General features: G+C 37.1%; 1 protein-coding gene across 1 annotated transcript in view; it reads left to right on the plus strand.

Annotated features, from left to right (window-relative positions):
- Nucleotides 1-4,778: 4,778 nt before the first annotated feature.
- The window catches only part of LOC108906544, an 87,186-nt gene continuing 69,793 nt past the window's right edge, over nt 4,779-22,171 (plus strand). The window contains exons 1-2 of the mRNA XM_018709855.2: nt 4,779-4,792; nt 17,674-17,707. The gene's annotated coding sequence lies outside the window, so the exon portion shown is untranslated. The remainder of the gene's footprint in view (nt 4,793-17,673; nt 17,708-22,171) is intronic.

The following is a 22,171-nucleotide window of genomic DNA, read 5'->3' on the forward strand; positions in this document are numbered from 1 at the left end:
ACCTAATGTTGTCATAATAACCGAAACTATCAGGAAAAAAAATTACATTTGTATTGAATACAAAAGGAATTTATCCCTTCACATTGTGATTGTCATTTCGGTAAAAATAAAGGTAGATCAAACCGTCCAAAGTTCTATTTCGGTTTATTTTTCTACACAAAAACGTTCCTTGTTAAAACCTCGTCCATTTAAATGAGGACGGTTAATTGTCCGAAACGTTGCCGAGCCGGATCGATTTTTCCGTCCCGTGCAGCACAAGAACTGCATCGGCAGCAGTGATATAACAGCTATTAAAGCGCACAGCGCTGCAAACCGCAATAATACAGTTGTAATCGGTGGTTTTGGGCACCGCACCGCCGATATGGGTCTGGACGTAATGTTCGCAGAACGATGGGAATGGGTGGGTCGACGAACTCATTCGAACGGCCTTGGGTGCGACCTCTCCGCAGGGGGTGCGTCTCCGGTCGAGAATCACCCAACGGGAACCGGAAATTCGCAAATACGATCGCAATAATGAAGATGTCGAACGTTTTTCTCGATATTTTCGGTTTTTGGATACAAGCCAAATATTTTATATACACGGCAGTGTAGAAACATATTCGAAAGTGTGATAAAACAGAAAAACGCATTCGAAAGTTCAGCGAAATTCTTAAGATACATTATTGCTGTGATCCATTTCTGCAAATTCGTTCAAAAGTGAAACAAAAAGGCGAGTTTATTAACATCCTATATTTTGGTCAATTTTTTTCATATAAAAACTATATACAGGGTGTCCCACTAAGATCGACGAGGTACGATATTAGAGAAAGTATAGGCCCTAAAGCTTCGGGAAAAAAATTTTATTAATAAGAGAAATCGCTCGAAATAGTTTTCAAGTTCATAGCTCTACATACCAAAACATAGAGTTGAATTTTTCTCAGAAATGTTTCCTATTCAGGTATATTAAATAGTACAAATTTGGATTCATTGCGCATAACTTTTGTTATTGACATTTTGTTCTATCTCTCGACGGAAATGGTGGGAGAAGCCCCTAATATCTGATCAGAAAAATGCATTTTTTTAAGTATTGGCTCATCCAAAGCCCATAGTGTTATACCTCGTTGGAAAAGTATTTTCATGCTTTATATCGTGGTGAATGGGTAATGTCATTTACCTCAATATGGAAACCTGTTGATAGCGTTATTTCAAAAGAAAGCCGTTTATGGATTTTTCTCAAAAATTTTAAAATTACATAAATGAATTCAGCACAAAAAATTGATGAACATAGTATAAGTTTGAAATTTCTAACGAAAGTGTTATTTATTTATTGGCGCTATTTATCCAAGTTTAGGTTGTTTCACGTTTTCTTAAAAAACTGAAATAGGAAGATAAAACTTTTTATAGGTTAGGTAGTTTGAAGAGCATCATAATAGCTACATTTTGATGCCAAAAAGGGTTCAATATCTTTTTTTGTTATCAAGTTATTCGGAAATTAATGGGCAACAGACATTTAACTACCAAAACAAAATGCATTTATAAAAGAACCTACCTAAACCCACGCAAATGAGTGAGTCAATAACAATTTTCAAATAATAACAAAAACAATAACAAACAGATGTTGATATTGGTTGATTTATTCATCAAAAATTTTTTTCCGAAGTTTTAAGGCCTATAGTTTCCCTAATATCGTACATTTCCGACCTTAGTGAGACACCCTGTATACTTATACTACTTTAGAATTCTCGAAACATACGCAAAAGTATTCTAAACCGAAGCAAAGTTTGAAAACGCACTGTTTTTATCATCTAATTCAGAAACGAAGCAAAAATTCAAGCCGTGGGCGGAGGGTTCTTTTTTACCAAGTCTAATATTTGCACAGTCTTGTATCACCGAGTCGCCGTATTTGTCCGTCAAATACTAAGCAATTTTAATAGTTAATAAAGCTTGTCCGTTTCTTACTCGAGTGGCTCTTCTAGAAGTACATATTTGCGTTGATAGAAAGGCACTTTCGTTACAACTCTCGATTTTCCTTCTTATAAGCAGTTCGGATGAGTAGAAGCTCAGGTAAAGTAAGTGGGCGGCATGTGGGAATATTCAACGTAAGACTAAACAAATACGCAAAGGATGTAAGAGGATAGTTTTTTGTTTTTACAATCGTTGCGTAATTATAACTGCTTTTGTATACAGGGCGTTGCTCAAACGCTCGGACAAACTTTAATGGCAGGTTTTACGTTTTAAACTGAAGCAAAGATTTTAACAAGTTACAAGGAACACTCGAGGAACACTAGAATAATTGTTGTCATTATTTCAAAAATAATTTGATGTCAAAAAATAGCTTCAACACCCTACATAGTATTAAAAGAAAAAAGTGAATTGATATAGTATTAAAAGAAAAAAGGTATCGCAAAAAGGACTGATAGAACATAAAAAAATAAAAATATACTAGTAAGAACGATAGAAAGCAGTCGAAAAAGTAATGTACCAAATAAACAGGCTAAAGAAGGAAAAAATTTGGTAAAGAATATAAGAAAGAAAGCAAGATGCTTTCGATCTTCTGAGGTATAAGATTGAGAAAGTAAAAAAGATGCAAACAAGAAAGCAAGGTGCTTTCGATCTCCAAAGATATAAGATTGAGACAGTTAAAGAAGAAGTGAAGTGATTGGGACCACATTTTTGGAGCAATTTAAGGATCTTTTAGTTCAAAATCGTAAGGACCTAATTTTTTATAGTTCTTGTATGAGCCTGAGAAGACAAATGGATGGAAAAAAAGACTGGAACCAAATACCTTGAGCAATTTAGACATCCTCCTGATTCAAGATGTTAAGGACCTGACTCCCCATATAGAAAAAAGCAATTGAAAAAGATTAAAAGTAATGACAGGGACTATTCTAGGTAAACTGGCTAAAGAAGGAAAAAATTTGGTAAAGAATATAAGAAAGAAAGCAAGATGCTTTCGATCTTCTGAGGTATAAGATTGAGAAAGTAAAAAAAGAAGTGAATTGATTGGGACCACATTTTTGGAGCAATTTAAGGATCCTTTAGTTCAAAATCGTAAGGATCTAATTTTTTATAGTTCTTGTATGAGCCTGAGAAGACAAATGGATGGAAAAAAAATACTGGAATCAAATACCTTGAGCAATTTAGACATCCTCCTGATTCAAGATGTTAAGGACCTGACTCCCCATATAGAAAAAAGCAATTGAAAAAGATTAAAAGTAATGACAGGGACTATTCTAGGTAAACTGGCTAAAGAAGGAAAAAATTTGGTAAAGAATATAAGAAAGAAAGCAAGATGCTTTCGATCTTCTGAGGTATAAGATTGAGAAAGTAAAAAAAGAAGTGAATTGATTGGGACCACATTTTTGGAGCAATTTAAGGATCCTTTAGTTCAAAATCGTAAGGATCTAATTTTTTATAGTTCTTGTATGAGCCTGAGAAGACAAATGGATGGAAAAAAAATACTGGAATCAAATACCTTGAGCAATTTAGACATCCTCCTGATTCAAGATGTTAAGGACCTGACTCCCCATATAGAAAAAAGCAATTGAAAAAGATTAAAAGTAATGACAGGGACTATTCTAGGTAAACTGGCTAAAGAAGGAAAAAATTTGGTAAAGAATATAAGAAAGAAAGCAAGATGCTTTCGATCTTCTGAGGTATAAGATTGAGAAAGTAAAAAAAGAAGTGAATTGATTGGGACCACATTTTTGGAGCAATTTAAGGATCCTTTAGTTCAAAATCGTAAGGATCTAATTTTTTATAGTTCTTGTATGAGCCTGAGAAGACAAATGGATGGAAAAAAAATACTGGAATCAAATACCTTGAGCAATTTAGACATCCTCCTGATTCAAGATGTTAAGGACCTGACTCCCCATATAGAAAAAAGCAATTGAAAAAGATTAAAAGTAATGACAGGGACTGTTCTAGGTAAACTGGCTAAAGAAGGAAAAAATTTGGTAAAGAATATAAGAAAGAAAGCAAGATGCTTTCGATCTTCTGAGGTATAAGATTGAGAAAGTAAAAAAAGAAGTGAATTGATTGGGACCACATTTTTGGAGCAATTTAAGGATCCTTTAGTTCAAAATCGTAAGGATCTAATTTTTTATAGTTCTTGTATGAGCCTGAGAAGACAAATGGATGGAAAAAAAATACTGGAATCAAATACCTTGAGCAATTTAGACATCCTCCTGATTCAAGATGTTAAGGACCTGACTCCCCATATAGAAAAAAGCAATTGAAAAAGATTAAAAGTAATGACAGGGACTGTTCCAGGTAAACTGGCTAAAGAAGGAAAAAATTTGGTAAAGAATATAAGAAAGAAAGCAAGATGCTTTCGATCTTCTGAGGTATAAGATTGAGAAAGTAAAAAAAGAAGTGAATTGATTGGGACCACATTTTTGGAGCAATTTAAGGATCCTTCAGCAGAACAAGCGATCGTCGGAAAATAAGCGAGAGGGCATCCCGGGAGAGGAACGCCGACGGTTATGCAGATGAGCGCCATCCCCGTCATCTAATGAGCCTGGAAATAGACCCGCGAGGCCGCGAGTCGCGCTTCCAATGGGCAAGTTATAAATACGCGACCATTCCACCTGCCGAGGAGAAGAGGTACCACCCCACCACCTCTCCACCATCGGGCACCACGCTAGGAAAAGAAGCGGTTCGTCGATCGCCGAAGCATTTCTGTGGTGATCGTGACCGCGAAAGCACCAAGCACAAGGCCAAGGACTCGTTGGGTAGTGTCAGTGTCGCCTTACGCAGAGCACCATCGCGAACAGAGCGCATCCGAAGGTGCCGATCAGAGGAAGGAAGCAAGGTAGGTGAATTGTACCGCTGTGGTTCTGTGTCGGTTTTAAGCGCTGGGGGGGTTCCTCGGCGATGGCAGAGATAATGCACGAGGAACTGGTCGAGGACGAGTTCAGAAAACGGGTAAAGGCGGATTTTTTGCGAGTGCCGGTCTCGGCAATTATTATCGAAACTGGAATTGTCTTGTTTTTATCTCCTCGGATCTGTTTCTCGGGAATTTTGTTGTCGCAGCGGAATAGAACGCGGTTTTCGCTCGGAAAAGTCGATAAAAATCGTAAAAAATATCGCCGCCTGACCTTGGACGAAGGGAATTTTGTGAATTATCAAACCGAAAAAAATTAAAAGTATAAACTCATTTTGAAGCAATGTTTTCGTTTATTTTAACTTCTGATGAATATCTAAATAACAAACATGGGTAAATTTTTATAATAAAATCAAAAGATGCCCAAAAATTTAATAACGATAGAATGTTTTAAAATTCCGGGAAGTTCCGGAGATATCCGGAAAAAAACGAAATTTTGCAAAATCGTTCTATTTTTTTCTGGCTTTATTTGAAAATGAATTTTAGAATAAATTGCACATTTGCACTGCCACTTTTTCGCTCTATCCAATGGCGTCAACATTTTTGCAATCCGGCGTTTCGTCTTCGAGGGGCCATCATCAGGTTCATTTTTTTAAATACGTCGCTGCTATTTTTATGACAAAATTTAAAGTCATTTTTAATTCTGAATTAGATGATATAACTATTGTTAAAAAGGTTTTTAGCTTGTTTTAGCTATTATTTAAAATTTTTCCTGAGTACGACTCCGAACGCTTTCAAAATATCTATTGGAGGAAGTCATAACAGTATAAAAGTCAATACAGTACAAAATATCCAACAATTTTTTTTACTACTATTAGCAATACTAATTAAAAATAATAAAACACTTCAAATTTGTATTATTTTTTTGTTAGATACAATTTTTTTTAAATTATTGATTAAAAGAATTGTTGAATATTTTGTGCTGTATTGACTTTTATACTGTTATAACTTCCTCCAATAGATATTTTGAAAGCGTTCGGAGTCGTGCTCAGGAAAAATTTTAAATAATAGCTCTTTTTAAACGATTACAATAGTAATATCATCTAATTCAGAATTAAAAATGATTTTAGACTTTGTCATAAAAATAACAGCGACGTATTTAAAAAAATGAACCTGATGATAGCCACACGAAACGTCGGATTGCAAAAATGTTGACACCGTTGGATAACGCAAAAAAAGGGGCAATGTAAATGTGCAATTTATTTTAAAATTCGTTTTCAAATAAAGCCAGAAAAAAATAAAACGATTTTGCAAAATTTCGTTTTTTTTCCGGATATCGCCGGAACTACCCGGAATTTTAAAACTTTCTAAACGGCATATTGTTAGGTATAAAAAAACAAAACTTTTTTCTAATCTGAGCCACCCCGTATCTCTTACCGTTTCCTAGATCCTAATGCCTATCCCATCCTTATCTTGGACACACTGTATTTTAGGGTACCTATGGAGAGATATTTACTTTTTGAATGATAAACATGTGAACTTATTTATAAGAAAAAAAAATAATATCAAAAGTTTTATACGACTTATTTAAAAATGTTACGAAATTTAATCAAACAATCTAAAAAACTTTATATATCAACGATCAATATGATTATTATAATTTTTTTAACCATTGTGATCAAACAATGAGTAATTCTAAGAGTTTTAAAGGCAATTTATTAAACAAATTTACTATAGTGTTTGGATTGTGAGATACAAAATGTTAAAGTTTCTGAAAATATTTCTTGGTATATTCAAAATGCCTGAAAATTTATACAGGCAGATATTTTGCTTTTGGTCGGAAATTAGAAAGATTTAAAACTGAGGTAAAATTGAGAGATAAAAATCTCTGTTAATATTTCTTAGTCCTTGAATAAGACCAGAACTTTTATATTTTGGTGTTTTTACATTTTAATTTTTTAGCTTTACGTCTATATTTTCCTATGAATTATTAATTAAAAAAAAATTCGGTAAATTCATCCATATTCTCTGTAATTAGTGTTTTCATTTTGTGTTTGCGATAAAGATACGTATGAATTAAATCTCTAAAAATGTGTTTGAAAATACAACAAAATAGCTAAAAAATTTAATTATTCCACCAAAACTTAATTTTCTAAGAATATAATATACAGGCTGTTTCAGAAAGACCTCCCGTAAAGACAAACGGTGATAGTACGACAAAAAATAAGAATTTTTTGTCTTATGAACTATGTCTATCTCCTCTTGTTTTCGAGATACAGAGCGATAAAATAAAAATTTTTAAATAGAATTTATACAAAAATTTCCAAACGGTGCGAAATATTTTTATGAAATTTGGTACTTAAAGATGCCAAATACGTTGGTCTAATTATTTTTTGTATACTTTATAGAGAGCGCTAGTTATGCTACATTCATATTACATTTTAAGTTCTATTTTTTTTGAGGTTAGGTTTTTCCCATTCCCATTACATTCCATTCGGGCTCCAATTTCTAATGTACAATTTTATTTTCTAAAATTAAAATACTCTGGTTAGAACTTTGTAATGTGGACGGTTTTCGAGAAAAAATGTTTTAATTAATCTCTTACAATATTACAGTGTATAAAATAATGACTTTTCTCAAAGTAGGCTTATGTCAAAGATGTCTGATAAACAACGCATACATTCTTAGTAATATTTTAAACTCTAACTTTATATCAAAATTTTAGTGAATGTATTATCATTTATCATTACAAACTACAGTCACTAAAATCACTACCTATTTCAAGTAGTTTTGTAAGTATATCTTAAAAAATTTTTTTTTTTTTTCAAATCTCGTATCTCGAAAACCAAGATTTATATAAACTTTTTTGTTTATTTTCACCCGAACAACGTTCTCTCAAATTTTGTGCACTTCTTGTCGACTTTGACGATTCGAAAGATAGGTAAAATTATGCAAATCTACATATAATTCACATCAGCATCAACACAAAACAACACAAAATTATCTGAGCGACAACCACCGGCTCTCTCGTCTAAAAGTAACGTTACAATCCTGGAAAACACTAAAAATAAACACTCCGGGTTGCGCTAATCGTAAGTAATTGAAGTTTATTAACTGTCGCAGAACTGAGCCGGAAAGTCAGCGCGCAGTTTGCAACATTCTTACAAACTTATTTTTCGGTCCGCTAAAGTTCCGTCGTAAAAATTTGTCGCGAATATATTCAGCGAAAATAGTAAAAAGTTTATGTGGAGTTCGGGGAAGTTGCCCGAAACGGAGGTGGCGGATTAGAGAGACATGTATTTGAGACTTTTGGAAACTGCAGTAATTCTTTAATCACTATAAGCGGATGTGATTCTTGGAAATGCAACAATTCACACGGAAAAAAACTGGTTTCCTATCAGAGAAAGCGAGTAAATGTTACTCAAATAATTGCTATTGCGATATTAACGCCGTTTTAGATTTTTTTCTAGATTTAACACTTGAGCTACTAAAAAAACGACTTAAACGCTATGTAAAACTTGATTTCCATTCATTTGCATCGATTCTAACACCAATTTCCTGTACGTCTATTATACACATGTTACAAGTTAAAGACACTAATGCTCTTTTAGCCATCCTCAATGGTTCTGCTGCCATCAGCATTCATAATACCTTGCCCATAATAAAAATAAGACAAAACCACACGTACCTACCAGTGGGAACGACGAAAAATAACATCCGTTCATCGACTCCAACAGTTGGTTCTGGGAAAAAAAATCTGATAATAATGCCATCTTCCATACTGAATATTAATAGAGTGACAGTAAATCACACAGGTGTTAATATGGCGGTTGATAAGCTTGTTAAAATGGCACAAAAAAAGAACTATTTTATATAGGGAGGGATAGAAATTTGTAGGACCTTAGTAATGTTTCATTCTTAAAAAAGTGTTTTGTTGCTTTCGCACAAAATAATATTTTTCGCAAATTACCACAATGACACGAAGAAACATTTTTGGAACCGCTGACTAGATTGATAGCTGATTCTGTATGAAAGTATTTACATTAATGTGCCCACAAAATGGGATAAAAGAGCAAAAGGCGCGCTATCTACAACCGCAACTATTCAGTGCAGGGAACAATTCCAGAAGTTCTCAACAAATGTTCACAAATTCGAACGTTATTAATTCCTAAACATCGTTCTACTATTAAACGGTTTTCATAATTGAAAACGCGTTGTGCTTCACCAAACCAACTTGGAATTTTGTCACGCAGCGTATACGAAAATCAGTATTTCCCACCGAGAACGCTGTATGTTCGCTGCGACCGCAGACTTCTTCCAGACGTAAATTGTGAGGTATGCGGTGTGTGCGTGATTCAATTTTATAAGCTGCCTCGAAGATGACATGGGAATAATTATAAATGCGACTTATGTAATGCCACACAAGCGCTGAATTCGTCGGAATTGCGGTCCGGGCGAGGGAAAAGGCACGTGTGAGGTACGTGGTGGCGACCCGTTTGACAGTACGACGGTTGGTTTTCGCGCAGAACGATAAAATGACGATAATGGGATATTGCTAGTTTTGGGTAATAATATACCGCACCCACCATGTCTCTCGATTGCTAATATATCTCTAACTCCTGCATTAGCCAGTAACATTACCGATGTTATTCGGAATGAATGGCCTGTATATGTTTCAGGATGTTCTAGTCAAATGTCAAAATGAATTGATTAAGAAATGTCAAAAAATAAAATCTAATCTTTATTTCATGAACCATAAAGAACTGTGGCAGCAGATAATATGTTATACACCACGCAGCAGTAATTTACAGTATAATTTACCTCCTTTATGGTGTAAATAACTACTACCATAACATTTTTAGTTATATTAATTCTATTTTTAGTCATTAAACCTTAACTTCCGGCGTTCGAACCAACCAAGAACATCTGAATTGTAGAATACGTCAACGCTTGAGTTAAAAAAGCTAAAAGCCCCATATATAACATGGCCTCATTATCCTAATAGCAGTTTTGTTCCTCGAAATTTCACGTCAGACTGCCTCTTAATCTAATAGCACCGAAATTATCGTTTTCAATGACATATCAACACGTTCTCGTGCTCCCCTAACTGTATTCTGGTTTGGTCTTCTCCGACGTCGTGTACCGTAAGAGTGTGTTGGTTTTTGCCCCGCAATTACCGGACTCGGCTGAAGTCTTCCGATAGCCCATGCTATTTTGATTTATCGCTGGACGTTTCCGTGTGCGCTGCGGCCACTTTATTTATAACTATTGTTTGTCACTGTGTGTATTTAGCACCGGCCATATGTTCGGTATGTGCAAGTAATTATTACCCGGTACTGACATATGTACAATTTAGAAAATATCGTCTCGTGTAATTTGGCGTTCGGTTTGATATTAAAGCCAGCAAACATCGGTTTAAGTGCAAGCGTGGCTATCAATCAGGTCCAGTGGCAGGTGCATTCGATTATTGTAATTGAAAATAGAAGCGGAGTACCGGGTCGTTCTCTAGTTCTTGATCCATTTGCTACTTCGAACTGTTCGGAAATATTTTTTCTTCGGTTTATTAATATTACTATTTTTTTATTTTTCTGTGCCGTAAAAATTTTGAAGGGCACGCTCATGCTCTGTTTGCCTTCTTATTATTAGGTCATTACCTCTTACGATCCCAACAAGGCTCTGGGTTAGTTTGTTGGTTCGGTATTAGACGGAATGCTAATGATCCACAATGTAAACAATAATTAAGAGCTATTTACTCTTTCCTTTAACAAGTTGCACTCGCAGCGACACGCACAACAAAACGGTTTTTGTGTAGCACGAACAGCTTCGAGGAAATACAAGGAAAAAGCGTTGTAAACAGAATCGGTTTACTATTAAGCAATTCCTTAACAATTCTTGGCTGTTTGCATCATGCCTATCACGTTCCCCGATCGGATTAAAATCGGGCGGCCCCGCGGGCCGTTTCTTTTTCATTCGCACACAACTTATTGCTTGGATTGCATGGTGAACCGACTGATCTCGAATTTTATTACCGTCTCCGGTACCTTTACTTCCCCTGAATTCAAATACCTTGCGGATTTGCATACTGTTTAACTTGCTAATACGAAATTCACATTTGCTATGTGTTATCCGTACAAATCTCGGATCTCTGCGCTCTTTAAAGTGTACTCGGACCCATTCAAATTCAAGACCGAACGTTTCGCGTCTTATATAAATTATACAATCAGTTCCTGGCACTGGATATATTCTAATTCTTGCTCGCCGCATCGTTCTTCGACTGATGAAGGTCAAGATCTGTGGTGCCAGTCAACTGTCTCCACTGGAATAATTATTCGACGCAGAAAAATCAACAAGTCGTTGGAAAACAAAACAGAAGAGCTGCCGGCGACTATCAGATGCGTTTTCATGCGACTTAAACGATTGCAAGTGTCCCAGATACCTCTGCGAGTGTTTTTGCCCGACTCGCTTTGAATAATTCTCTTAATTTCATATTGAAAGTGACTTCGGTGTTCAGGTAAAACTAATGCCAGCCGGATTAAGCGTACTAACAACATCCAATTAGCGTTTTTACGCGCTCTAAACCGCGGATGTTGTGATGTTGATTTAAACGGTAGCAGCGGAAGAAATCTGTTACCCGGTTAATGGAAGCTAAGCCATGTTTCCTGTGGTTGACCACGGCTAAGTGCCAGTTTTTCTGGAATTCAGTAAAAAAATTGTTAACCAGTAACGCATGCCAACAATTTAGATGACGCGTTTTTAAATGTTGTCAAGAAATTTGAAAAAAATCCCGGACGAAACTAATTTGAGACGCTTGTCTTTTATTTCTTCGTATCACATCAAAGGTTTGATAAAATTCAAACTAAAGAAATTATTATTGGAAGGGTATTTCTATTATTTGTTTTTAAAAATTGCTGTTGTGTTGAACATGATATGCTGTTGACAAGGAAACTTTGTCGTAATCTTACGGTTTGTTGAACTAGGCTTCACCTCGTTGAGCACTCTTGAAAATACACGTCAGACATCGGCTAGCATAGACCAAAAATGACTTAAATTCATATTACTTAAGAAACAGGAGGTGCGAAAACAAATATTTGAACAGGAATTCCCATCAATTTCGGCAAAGAAGTCCCATTGCCCAAAGAGTACTGACATTGTGTTAAAACCACTCTAATTTATTAACTAAACTAATATAAAGCCTTACTAATGGACACCATAATAAAAATAATACATATTAAACCAGCAACACACCTTTGGTGATATTTTTTCTTATAACATGTGCTTAAATTATATCTGGAAATTTTTTCGAGGTCATGATTATTTTGAAAATTACCAATCATTCTGCAAGAATGACTCCTGTCTCAAATTTTGCCAAAAATGGAGTTGGAGAACAACAGCTTATTAAAATCACAGGGCACAGTAAGAGCCAATCAATGTATCCTTACTTACATTTGGATGTGGAACATCATAGGAAGTAAATTGTAACCAAATGCCAGTATATTTACTCATGATCAAAATGTACACAGAAAATAGCAAGACGCAAAACATTGACAAAAACCAACCCATAATCGTTTATAATAACTGTATTTTCATTGTCAGTTTGTCGTCACTGGTGCTAGTGAGTGGTTAGTTGTTCTTCGGCACTGTTAAGAGTTTCTTCAATTAATAACATGTGATTTAGTGCAACTTTCAATTGCCCCAGGTCCTTCGAACGAGATAAATCTTCATTGTTTAGGACGTATCTAACTAGGATGGCGCTCAGAATAGAACTGAGATGCTTGGGCAGAATTTTGAGAATCCCCGTAAATTAGAATCAGTTCCACAAGTTTATTGTTATTGTACTTATGTGACATTTTGACAAAACAAAATCAAAACGTTAAAGTTAAGATTCTAACAGTAGTTAAACTGATCCTAGTCATATCTAGAAGCTAAGCCATTCCATCGGCATATTTACTCCTAGTAGAGTGTAGATACAACTGCATTCTGTGTCCGTCACAGCGATTTTATAAAAAAAGAAAGTTTTTTTAACAAGGAAAGATGCTTGCTCAATCGCTGACGGTTCCCAGATCGAGATTTTAGCCATTATCACGACGTATTACGAAAATACGAGGAATGCGTGCAACCGCTCAGATCCAGTCCGGAGATATCGAACATTGATGGAATATTACCTGCATACCACCTGTCACGGTACAGCGTAAACAGTTACATTAAAAAATTCAAAACCGCTGTAACTTCACGTGGACGTCGGTGTGTAGAAGGCCGACTGAGATGCTTGGCGTGTCCAGAAGACATTCATACGCTCATTTGCGTGGGAACAGAAACAATTAGACATTAAACAATCTTCAAATTTTTCTTCTTCGACCACTTCTAAGTGCAGCATCTAGTGTCTCAGTTAAATAATGGATATTTCGAAAATAGTTTTTACAAACAACCAATTCGTATCTCTGCGAATCGAATCCAAGCCCTTCTAAGTGACAGACGCACATTAATTCTATTACCCGGTTCGGCGAATCAGTTATAATCTCGGTCCCCTGCCGCTTTTTCTGCGTGGCTTATCCACCGGAGCCGGCCAGACACCGCTAATACAATTGCCGGACGGACCGGATTAAAGTTTTTTTCCCCACAACGCCGGCATATGTCACTGCACGGACGTGCCGGAATTGACGCTCGTCTCCAAGTATTTTATAGGCCGAAGCCTCGAGGCTGCTCTGGCCTTTTTGATATTTCATCTGATAAACGAGCCTGCCCCGTCACAATATCCGTAATGGATTCGAGTGGATGGAGCAGCTCTGGTGCTCCGAGGAGCGGTTTGTGACTTTTACAAGATCGTATTTGACTCCGGCGGCTTTCCGGGTAGGTATAAGCATGTACGTCTTACGTAGACGTCAAAAAACAGTACATGGTGTTGTCAAATTACGTTAACATCGACTACAATGAGTATATTAAGTTACGAATTTACTGCGCGGCCGTTTGGTCGAAAAAATGTCCCTTCAAATCGTGTTTTAACGACAAAGGTTCGATAACGATCCATATCGTCTCCGCCATTGTCATAATTCGTTGCATTGCCGGCTCGCCTTATTAGAAGAGGCTCTTCCTGTCATTGCCCTAACGCGGAATTATTTCTCGGAGCAATAAACACCCATCGCAACGTCCATAACGAAAATTTACCAAAAACAATGGCAACGCTTGAGGTAATAAAACAGATATATAATGATTCCTCGCTAGTTAATTTATAATTTTTCAGCAATTCGTTCCTCTCGACCGACAAGGAGAGGCGAGGAATCGTGGCATCTGCGTCTTTCTCGCACTTTTTAAAGTATAACCGTTGGCTGGTGTCAAGCCTAAATTACTGTTATATTGGCTAATTGCTAAATTTTACTGTCTTATTTATTGCAACGTTGATAAATATCATCGCTAGTCCGAGTCGTTGACTGTATGCTTCAAGATATTAATAAAATGAGTAGAAAAATAAAAAAAGTTTATGGGAATCAGGTGAACATTCGAAGTTTTATTGGAGTTTTTTGATTACACGTAAATCTTAGTATCCACAAGCAATTAACTATTGATTGTTCGCGACTGACAAGTAAATATGAACTTAGATAAAAAAAAGGAAAGATGCGTAGATATATGAATCTTTTACTCAAATTGGAGTAGAATTTCAAATATACATATATTTTTTTCTTTGTTTTTGTTGCCAACTGCAACTTTTAGTAGTCTCCAAAGGGGCCTATTAATTCGCTTTCGCTGACCGGCTATGAATTTCCCACTAAGCCGTAGATTCCTGCGTTGGACCGACGTCACTCGTCTCAGAGGTCACGTGACTCGACAGCGTTATGTACAGAAGATAAACACGAAATTTATAGACCTCTAAAGGCGCTATCTCGGTGTCGTAGAAGCGTTTAAGATTTTTTCAGAGTTAACCCGCGTTATCAGTAAACACGCAATTACATATGCATCGTATCAAAGCAGTCAGATGTGCCTGGGTACCATTTAGCATACGGTACGATTATGGCGGCATAGGCGTAGCTAAATCACCAACAGGGACTTGAAGAGTGCATGTGTAAATTGGGAAAAACACTCTAATAAGTTAGGGAATTTTCCTGGTTGCTTGTTGATACTTGTGGAGTACCTCAGAGTTCAGTTTTTGGTCCAATATTGTTCGATATGTTCATTAATGATGGTGATATTAATATTTAAGGGAAGACTAGTGTTTTAAGACAGTTAAATGAACGTTTTTGTATACCTGTCCTGTAATTGAATGTAATTAATTACATTTTAGTAATCCATACTCCATACTCCATACTTTCACCATGCTTTCAAGTGTTTATGTAGCAACCTACCATCTAACTTACACATATCGAATTACGTAACCACCGCGATCTCCCTGGTATCTCTTTGCATGACCCGCAGAAACAACCCCGCTAATTATTTCCTCATCGCAGCTTTCAGCTACCATCTGAAACGGCATTAATCTCGAATACAATGGGTCGATACGCATCTCGCAGCGTGTGAAGCCACTTCGCTAATGAAAGCGCTACACCCGTTACCGGCACCATGTGTGGGAGTTGTGGAGGTCTCACGATCAGGGGTTGGCATCGCGTCGCGCTGGATATGGTCACCGTCGAGCAACCGGACGGAGAGATAAGGAACAGTTAGGCGAGATACGGTGTACCCGCTGGTGTACGGTCGTTTTCGGAGCTAATAGCGTCGTATTATCTATATTTGAAGTCGTACGTTGTGGACGGGATTTATAGTAGAAGTAGAAGTACAGCTGAGGAATTAGAAGTACGTCTAGCGTACGTCGTGTGAACGTCGAATTTTCGACGTACGCGAGAAAGTCGAATATTAAATGAAATATGACTAACCTTAGTTAAATCAAAACAATATCCTTGTCATTTTTTCTTTTAAAAAATGTATTTTCTAATAATATACAAGATACGTCTAAATCACGTCGAACAAAGGTCCCATTTTTGACGTATTACCAAAAATAGCTTCAAAATTATCAGTTATAGATTAAGGCGATTTTTTCCATTAATTTTAATACCACAATTAAAGTGTATTAAAAATCAGTATGCTTATATCACGTCACGCAAAATCTTACGGGAAAATTACGTCTAATTTACGTCGTAATGGTTAAATTTTCATCACGGCTCATCAAAGATTGAATGAAATCTAATCTTATCATTTTTGTGAAAAAATTATAAGGCAGACAGTGTACAGAGTAGTGCGAGTTTCGCGAATTTCTTTTAGTGAGATAAATTACCTCATTCTCATTACGTTCTGAGGATACGTCTAAATCACGTCGTGCAAAGGTCCCATTTTCGACGTACTCACAAAATACCTTAATAATTAATTCACAAAGGTCATTACATTTTTCCTCAATTCTTTTAATATAGACAACGTCTATCTTGAATTAAAGATTGTCATTTTCACGTCGTGCAAAGGTCATATTTTGGTCATACTAGCAGAATACCTTGATAATTAATAAATATTAGACAAAACAAATTAACAAACTGACTTTTGTGGACAATTCTGATCTTGGGAACAGCCGATAATAGACCTAACAGTCCGATTTTTTAAATTGCAAATTTGTTTTATTGCAACACTTAACCGGGCGTTACCGCATTAATAGCTGAAAACCTCTTTCGTTGAGCAGATATTAACTGTACTGGTAACATTTTCATCGCAATTATTACGGCCATAATTAGTACTGCATTTACATTTATTGCCGTTTGGTTTTTACCATCAGGTTTTATGCTGTTCGCGAGCGTATCGCTTGAAATAGGAGCTGTTATTACAATTATCGTATCGTAAATTTCGTATGACTCGGTACATACTTTCATCGCGTGTTTGTTCATTGTTCCGAGGTAATTTATGATCGTGGTGGGTCTGAACCGTAGAAATCATATGGGAGCTAGATTATGCACCAGAGACTATGGTCCGTGGCGTAACTGATGAGTCGAATAATGCCGAAACAGAAGAAGAAACTTATTAAAAATTAAAGGGGTTCTTTCTATATCTGCTGGCGAGATGCTTCTTGGTTCCTTCCGTGGCAGATAGGCATCTGCAGGAACCCAGCTTCCTGCTGAGAGCGTGTCGTCGCCGAAGAGCACCCGTGTCCATTCACCCACCTCTAACCCCTGACCGAGCCGGCCCGCATTATACTGATGTTCTTTATACCGGAGCAGTATATAAATTATGTACCTCTGGAATCTATTATCGACATTTGCATTTATTACTATTGTTGCTAAACAATAATAGCGCGCAATATGCACGACCGTGTTGTGTGTCTCTCTCGGCTTGTACCATTAAATCAACCAATATTCATTGTTGTTGTCCCGGGCCAGGAGCGCGCGTGAGATTGAGCCAGTTGATAATTTAAAAAAAATAATAATAAAGTGTCTATCGGAATTAAAAAAGATGCAGTGTTACGCCTATTTTATTCGTCAAATTCTTTGAACTGCAAAGCGATTCGACTTCGTTTCGTACATATTGCGTCTCCGTCTTCAAGTCAATGCGGCGACCAACGCGTACATCATTAAATGCTATTACGTAAATTCTTTCGATAAAAGAAAAACGCGATCCGAACAGGCGTAACACGGGGACTTCAAGCAATGCCAACACGGGCTTCATTCGACCATCTACACACGGGAAAACAGTTATTCCAAACAACATATGTTCGTTCTGTAACGCGGACATAATTGCGCCTCTACGAAACAAGTACCTAGCCGGCCGATCAGTACCGGCACCACAACCATAATTATATTATGTATCTCGCGTAGAATTAAGGAATTCCGTTCGTCACTAATAAGTCCAGCGAGAATCTTTCGCGCATTTTGTATATCGCAGACGCTAACGGCCTTTTTTTGTTGCAGGACTTGTGACTGACGTATCCACCGTACAATTTAGGTAAGTCATTTGGTAGGCCATCGGGAGATCCCGAAGTAATAATTAAGGGAATGTCTGCCTGTGTGTCTGTCCGTGTGGCTTGCCTTCACTGGTTTTGTAACGCGTTGTTGATACAGAGAGAGAATCTATGTGGATACCTCCAACTCATCATGGTTTCTTCCATCGTCGTTGACAGACACGCATTTTATGTACGGACATGCCAATGGCAATGGAGTTGAAGCTCAAAACCCTATCGACCCCGGAAGGGATTTGCTTCCGCATCCGAGGTAAAAGAGTTAGGGACGGAAGGATATTTTGGTCTCATAATTTCTTGGTTCTAATTATGTACGTCGTTCAATGCAAACATTGATTAAAACATCTCAAAATTGTTTCAGATTATCGCAAGTAAAAAATCCAACGTCCTTTTCCCCAGACAATTCACGAAGCTAAATTCATTATCTCCACACAGTGTATCCTTTGTAATCGAAACACACTCTTACTGTCAATGCAGCAATTAATAATACCAACAGCACGCCTCATGACTCGGATCTTTATCCCCTCAACGTATCGAACGCTTATCTCATTCACCGCTTCGTTAGGTCATTACTCATCCTTGCATCGTTTTGGTTTGTTTTAATTGCACCTGGTCTTTTTCTGTGTCCAGAACTGTCTCGTCATTCTCACAACGAGACCTTGACGCTCGCTCCATTGTCGATGTGAAGGGGATATTGTCTAGACTTAATCTGTTTTCCTTTGAAAAGTATTTGTTTGTTTTCGTAATCTTCCCGTGGTTCGCGATACGGATAGTAGACCAGGGCGGATCTGTTACCTTCAGTACAACTCACGTAATAAAAGTGTAGATCCCTAAATCTGGGCGAGGTCCGGAACATTTTCAAAATTGCAAAAATGTTTCCAGCAAAAATTAATTTGCCCCCTCTTAGTGGGATATTTCGACAGATCCGCCCTGGTCTATAGCGAGGATCCTGTTTGAATCGTAGTAGGCCGTGACAATCCTGACGTCTTCAAGGACGGATTGACGGACCCGCAAAATTTGAGTTCACAAAAAAGTAATTCCAACCAATGTAGAAGGGACTTTTGTTTATTTTGAGTTTGTATAGCAAGAAATAAACGTTTACTTAACTTTCGGCACTGAAAAACTTAAGGTAGCTAAGAAAAATCCACTGCAGCACGTTATATTGACTTGAATATGCCCGCAAAACACACTCCACACAATTTAAAGTTGCAATTTCGCTTAAATTATCAAATCTCCTAGCTAAAGAACTCGCACCGAACCAAATCAACTTCCCGATTCACCTAGTAATAGACAGCATGACATTTTTCGGTTAAACTGCATTCTTTACATTTTAAATATCTGAATTTGATTGAATCCCGTCGGAACCGCTACCAAAGTAATTGAAATAACATCATCTTATGCGCCATTGTCGCAAATAGGGTTGTACAAGCAGGAAACCAGAATTACCGCAGCTTCGCCTCGACGTCTCGTAAGATATTTTCTCTTGAAAGTGACGCGATATGGAGTCTGTAAACGACGCTACTAAATTTTTTCTAAAATGAAAACCTAGACTTAACACTACTGTTAAGATTTCAATGTGGGGTGCCACAAGAAACAGTTCAAGGGCCAGTATGCACTTTGTCTTTGTATGTAATGTGTTAATCTATGACCACTTGACACGCAGTGGTAGCAAGGTGATATGTGAATATAAAAAAACCTTCGAAAAGAATAAAAAACAACAAAACGAGATGTTAGTGTTTATAAATTGACACTTGCAAGAATATCCTTAAGGAGATCGATTTTTTCTATGCGACTACATTTAGTATCTTGAAACGTGCCATACCCTTCGTGACAAATATTCACTAGCATGCCGAAGACGGAACCTTAGCAAATACGTCAATGCCCCGATTTCCTTCGTTTTGTCCTAATAAAGCATTCGCCCAATAAAGTGTACGCTGCATCCGCACGAAACTCTAAAACAGATCGGTGACGGACACCGACTCGGGACTGCATGATTGAGTAATCGAGCGAGATATGTGACATGCGATGAATACGTTTGGGAGCGTGATTTACAACGAACGGCTCGGACTTGATTTGCAAACGTTAGTCAATAATTAAGCCGTATACCACAAGAACTACCAGGGCTGGACGGCGGACGACACCGAATTGGAACAGGGCAATCAATAAGGCGGGCTTAATCACCTCGCAATGATGCTGATTCGGTTAGCGAAACGGGCGGCTAGTGCGGTCGGTTAGGTCTCGAATGCGCTGTTGTTGTCGGGCTCTGTTTTCGATTTTCTTCTTCGAACTTTTTCTCTGACACGATTTTTCAATCCATCGATAGTGTCTTGTCTGTTAACTGACTTAACCCCATTAAAAAAATTAGTGGGGTTAAGTCAGGGGAGCGTGGTGGCCATTCAAGCGGCCCTCTTCTGCCTATCATCGATTTGGGAAAACTTCATTAAGGCAATCTCTTACATCGAGGCGAAAATGTGGAGGGGCACCATCTTGTTGGGACCAGACATCACCAGAAGGCATATCGTGCTCATTAGGGTTAGGAAAAGTTAATTGCTAGGCCAAAATCAGCTGCAAATGCAAAAAATCCAAATAAATGTCGCCTGGATATTTTTCGAGATACGGCAGTTTTAAATATCCAAAAATAATAACCGCCTATTTCAATCAATACAGCAAATAATACCAGAGGTGAGCTCCATTAGAGCAGTAGCACAATGTGTTTAAGTATGTTTAACAGCAGACGGTGGACATTTTGAACAATCGTTGTAACTCGTTTGTCGTAATTGTTTATCTATGATTGAATATTATATTTTTGGATATTTAATACTGCTATATCTCGAAAAATAAATAATAATAAAGACACTTATCTAGCTTAATATGATCCCACAGTCCGTGTCCGCGAATTTTGTAACACCCTGTATGACAAAAAAGTAGGTATATCACTGAATTCGTCTTTAGAAGTTCTATCTACTTATACTATAAAAAAGATCGTCCTATTAAAAAAAATGACGGTACTGTTACAGATTTGTCAAAAAAGGTTCGAAAAAATAGAAAATATTGTAGGAAAATGACAATTTCCATTTACTAATTGACCTGTTTTAGCGATTTTTTTAAATCTCAACTGGAATGAAAAATATAAATTTTGTTCCATCGTGTATATTTCTAAGACATTATACCATATCGCCTGCATTAACCTGGCCTATATCTCCGACCTCCTCGACTCAACTATGAATATCAATTTCCTTGGTTGATTTTGGAAATATCTTCGGAATTGGAACTAACGGCGCCGTGATATATAACAGCTCCGTAACAGCTATACAACAGATACTAACCAGATTAGTCGGTACGACATAAATCCAAATTTAGCAGGAGACTAACTGGAATCATACAGATACATGCAAGTGCTTTCTGGATTACTTACCTGGGGATATTTATGTACGTACTTGTTGAGTTGAGTTTATAGGCGGGGCTACGCTTCTGCGTGTATCTGTTGTAGTTTGAATTGGCTTTTCACATTCTTGTACAGCGTTAGCGGTGCCTCCGGGGATCAATAATAATATACCGGCCCTTCTCCCACGTAAATTATTAACCGTAATAAATATATTGTCTACCATATGACAGACGAAGTTTAAAATTTTGTAACGGTCCCAACTTATTAATTTTATTTCTTTTGTTTCCCTTGATACGTCTAATTTGATAATAATCAAGTCATTTTTCAAGTGTGTGACCTTGACACTCTCATTTCTTTTGTATATACGTGTTAGGGAAAATTGTGACTCAAAACTGTAACAATGGCAACTTCTACTGCACAAGAATATGCTTAGCAATTTTATTGCTTTATTTTCTGTCCTCAAAATGAACACAATGGTATTCAAAGCCTTGTTTTGTTAGGGATCCCTCAAGGGTCCGATTCGAGGCCCTTGCGAACCCGCTTTGATTGAGCAAAATAAATATAATGTCGTAATTGTAATACGCTTCGTCGTTACATATTAAACTAGCATATTACCATTGATAGATCGTTCAATAAAACTGATTTATCGTTATTCTTGAACGCACTAGGCCGTTATATTTACGTTCGAGCCGTCGATAACTGAATGAGTACTACTATAGTAGCCTGAAATCTCGCTACACCTTGACCCAGTTCCCCGTTGTTGTTATAATAAAGGCAATGTACGCCTTCGGAATAAAAAATCGCGCAGCTCTCAATCTACATAATAATTCGGTTAACCAACGGTTAAATCCTACAAGACGAGTTTTACCACGCGTCAGGCATACACAAAATTTGGACTATATCCGAGGAAATGCTAACGTTGATGTTGCGTGTCTAGGTGATTTTAAAATAGGTCGGTGACATACATAATTACGGCTTGCGAAACTAAAAAAATGTAAAATATAACGAAAATTAGTTTATTTTCTACTTATAGGCCAATCAAGAGCATTAAATCGGTGATTTTGTG

This window comes from Anoplophora glabripennis, unplaced genomic scaffold, assembly GCF_000390285.2.
Source record: "Anoplophora glabripennis isolate ALB-LARVAE unplaced genomic scaffold, Agla_2.0 scaffold116, whole genome shotgun sequence".
NCBI lineage: Eukaryota > Metazoa > Arthropoda > Insecta > Coleoptera > Cerambycidae > Anoplophora > Anoplophora glabripennis.